Consider the following 4,399-nt stretch of genomic DNA (forward strand, 5'->3'; position numbering starts at 1 on the left):
CGTGACTTAGCCAATAAGAATCATTATGATGAGCTGAGCAAGGTTGTACCATTCAATTGTTAGTGCCAAAAAAATTGAGCGGTCCGAAATTTCAAGTACATCGGCTCGGTGCATGGTACAAACTAGGGCTCAAGCTATGGCGAATGAGAGGATGGACAACCTTGAATCAGCCTTGAAAGAGGTCGTGTCACAGCTGCAGAACTTAAATGCAACACTCTCTAAGCTCAAGGTGGAGGCACGCAAGGAGGCATATATTGGTAATGAAAACAGTGAGGGTGAGTCTACCCAGTCTCTTTACCTCTTTGGCACCCACCATAAATCCCAGCTACGACCACCCAAGCTAGACATGTATATATTTGATGGCTCTCACCCGACCACATGGATAGCACAAATGGAGCAATATTTCACACTGAATTACATCCTCGATAATGCGACTCAGCTTAGTGTGGGTATCATGTACTTGGACAATGAAAGATGGCAATGGTGGCAATGGCATCAACGTTGCTATTGAAGGCCCTTGACTTGGGAGACATTCAAAAAAGCTCTTATGGATTGCTTTGACCATGAATATGACTTTTTGTGTCATCTCACTAAGCTCTGACAGACAGGAATAGTGAATGAATATATTGCAGCCTTTGAAGCCTTAGCCTTCTGCACTAGAGATCTACACGATGAGTTCTACGTGGAATGTTTTTTCAGTGGTCTCAAAGAAGCCATACAAGCTCACGTTCGACTTCACCACCCTAGCTCAAGGTTGCATGCTTGCAGGATAGCTCGTGAAATCGAATGTGCATTACCGACCCAGTCCAATTGCCCAAATTTCATTGCCAAGGGTCGCCCCTCATAGGCTCAAAGCACTACCCAAACACTCAAGGTTCAAAAGGTTTCACCAGCAGAAATGGCGGAAAGAAGAAAGCAAGGATTATGTTACCACTGTGATGAGAAATACTCCCCCAAGCATAAATTCAAGGAGCCCAAATTCTTTCAAATTGATGCTACTGATCACAGTTCATCGAAGGAAGCCCCACCACTTGAGCAACCAGAGGAGGAAGAAGAGGACAACCAATAGGACAATGTACCTAAAGAACAAGTTATCTTGCTGCATGCTTTGGCAGGGATTTCTTCACCTCAAACTCTCAAAATCAGAGGTTTTGTTAAGCATTGCCTAGTAGTAGTCTTGATTGATAGTGGAAGTACACATAATTTTATCCATCAAAGAGTTGTGGAAGCAGTGCATTGTTTTGTTCGAGCAGTTTCTAACTTCCAGGTCCAAATTGCTGATGGAGAAACAATGAAATGTGAAGGCCGCTATGAAAATGTCAAACTTCAAATGGGGGATTATCAGTTAGAGACCCACATGTTTTCCATACACATGGGAGGGTGCGACATTGTCCTTGGTGCTGAATGGCTTCGCACACTTGGCCCAATCACAATGGATTTCTAGGAGTTATATATACGCTTTAAGTAGAACAACCACACACATACCCTTCGCGGACTCCAGGTGGGAGCTCCCTCTATCATCAGCTCACATCGGATGGAAAATTTGTTAAAAAAGGGCCACCATGGAGTTATAGCTCAATTTAATGCCATCCAGGCCTTCGAACCCAATTCTCTTCAAATTCATCCTGAGATGCAACAGATCTTAAACAACCATCTGCCAATCTTTGACAAGCCTCATGAGCTTCCACCCTCGAGAGGGGAACATGATCATAGCATTACTTTGGTCCCAGGGGCCCAACCACCAAATTTACGCCCATATAGATATCCGTTCACCCAAAAGAATGAAATAGAAAAAATAATCAAGGAAATCTTGGAAGCAGGCATGATTCGTCCCAGCATTAGTCCTTATTCATCGTCGGTGGTCATGGTGCTCAAGAAAGATGGGGAATGGCTTATGTGTCTAGAATTCAGGGCCCTTAATAAGTTGACATTCAAAGATAAATTTCCCATCCCGGTTGTCAATGATTTTCTGGATGAACTAAATTGGGCTCAATTCTTTACTAAGATCGACCTTCGCTCAGGCTACCACCAAATTTGCATGAAAGAAGTAGACATTCCAAAGACTTCTTTCTGAAATCATGAAGGCCATTATGAGTTCTTGGTCATGCCATTCGATCTTTGTAATTCCCCATCCACTTTTTAGAGCCTTATGAACCACCTGCTCAAACCATATCGCAGAAAATTTTTCCTTGTTTTCTTTGATGACATCCTCATCTACAATTGCACCTGGGCCCCACATCTTCAGCATGTATATCTGCTCTTGCAACTGCTCTACAAGCATAAAATATTTGTCAAGATGTCCAAGTGCTATTTTGGCATGGAAGAAGTTGAGTATTTGGGACACATTTTGGGGTGTGAAGGTGTCAGGGTGGACCCCAAAAAGATCCAGGCAATGCAGGATTTGCCTCAACCTAAGACCTTGAAGTGCCTGAGAGGATTTTTGGGTCTCACAAGCTACTACCACAAATTTTTCCACAATTATGGTCGCATTGCTAGGCCCCTCACTCAAATCCTTAAGAAAAATTCATTCCTCTAGAATGATGAAGCGTAACAGGCCTTTACAACTCTCAAACATGCCATGTGTTCCACTCTAGTCTTAGCACTAGCCGACTTCACCAAATCTTTTGTGATTGAATGTGATGCTTTGGGTACGGGTATTGGGGTGGTCTTAATGTAGGAAGGTCAACCCTTGGCCTTCACGAGCCAACAACTAAGTGGGAAGAATTTGGGACAGTCTAACTATGAGAAGGAGATGATGGCCATCTTACATGCAGTAGATACCTAGCGGCCATACTTATTAGGGTGACGTTTCCAAATCCACGCAGACCATCAAAGCCTTAAATATTTTTTGGAGCAACACCTATCCTCACCACAACAAAATAAATGGCTTGCCAAAATGCTGGGATATGATTATGAGATCATTTACAAGAAAGGGCGCGAAAATAGTGTAGCAGATGTGTTATCTCGCCAATTTGAGGAGGAAAGTACCCTGCTCGCAATTTCCCTTCCCATTCCAGAATAGATTGAAGAGGCTCGCAAGGAATGGTTTTCACATCCCTGGCTCTCCCAACTCATTAATCAGTTGCAGGCAGATCCAAATTCCACAGCGGGGTACTCGTGGCAAGATGAGATTCTTCCCTACAAGGACAGAGTCGTAATATCACCAACATCCACCCTCAAAAATCGCATTTTGGCGGAGTTGCACTCATCTCCCACTGCAGGACATTCAGGCTTTCAGAAGACGTATGCTCGCACTCGAAGATCATTTTTTTGGACAGGCATGAAAAAGGACATTCTTACTTTTTTAGCTAAATGCGACGTCTGTCAGTGCCACAAAGGAGAAACAGTGAAATCCCTATGCACATTACATCCATTGCCCATCTCGGCCTTAATCTAGATGGAGGTTTCTATGGATTTCATTATGGGTATTCCAAAGTCAAGAAACAAGTTATTCATCATGGTGGTTGTGGACAAACTTTCTAAGTATGCTCATTTTTGCACCCTACCCCACCCTTTTACACCGACTTTGGTTGCTCAATCTTTCATGGATCAGATATTCAAATTGCATGACATGTTCACTTCCATTGTGTCTAATCATGACCCAGTCTTCACCAGTAACTTTTGGCAGGAACTCTTCAGGCTACAAGGTACCCAACTACAACTCATTACTTCCTATCATCCACAAACTAATGGTCAAACTGAAGTAGTCAACAAATGTCTGGAAACCTACCTTAGGTGTTTCACTTTAGAAAAGCAACATCTTTGGGTATAGTGGTTACCTCTAGTTGAATGGTGGTATAACACCAACTATCATGCCACCACCAAAATGACTCCATATGAAGTAGTTTATGGTAAACTCCCTCCTTCCCCTATTTCTTATATCAAGGGTTGCTCGAATGTACAAGCAGTGGATCAACTCCTACACAACCGCACAACCATGTTGGCCCACCTTAGAGAGAATCTTCATCAAGCTCAAAACCACATGAAGCAATAGGTAGATCAACATCGCTCAGAATGCCAATTTCAAGAAGGGGATCAGGTATTTTTGAGGCTGCAACCATATAAGTAAACAACACTCAAAGTTAAGGGTTGTCAGAAACTATCTCCAAAATTCTACAGACCGTATCAAGTACTTCAACGCATTGGAGAAGTTGCCTACAAGCTAGCTTTGCAACCCACTGCAAAAATCCATCCAGTGTTCAATGTCTCATGCCTCAAGAAAGTGATTGGAAAAAATTGTAGAATTCAAACTAGTTTACCTAAACTAGATGAAGAAGGGTCAATATGGATCCAATCTGGCATGTTAGGGTCTAGCCTAACCCCCTTATTTATTTAATAGGATCGAGTCATAGTAATAGTTAAGTAAAGAGTCAATAAAGCCCATATTAATAATTGTAAG

The sequence above is a fragment of the Pinus tabuliformis genome, chromosome 6 (assembly GCF_031772625.1).
Source record: "Pinus tabuliformis cultivar Carrire ecotype Pingquan chromosome 6, CPIR1, whole genome shotgun sequence".
Lineage (NCBI taxonomy): Eukaryota > Viridiplantae > Streptophyta > Pinopsida > Pinales > Pinaceae > Pinus > Pinus tabuliformis.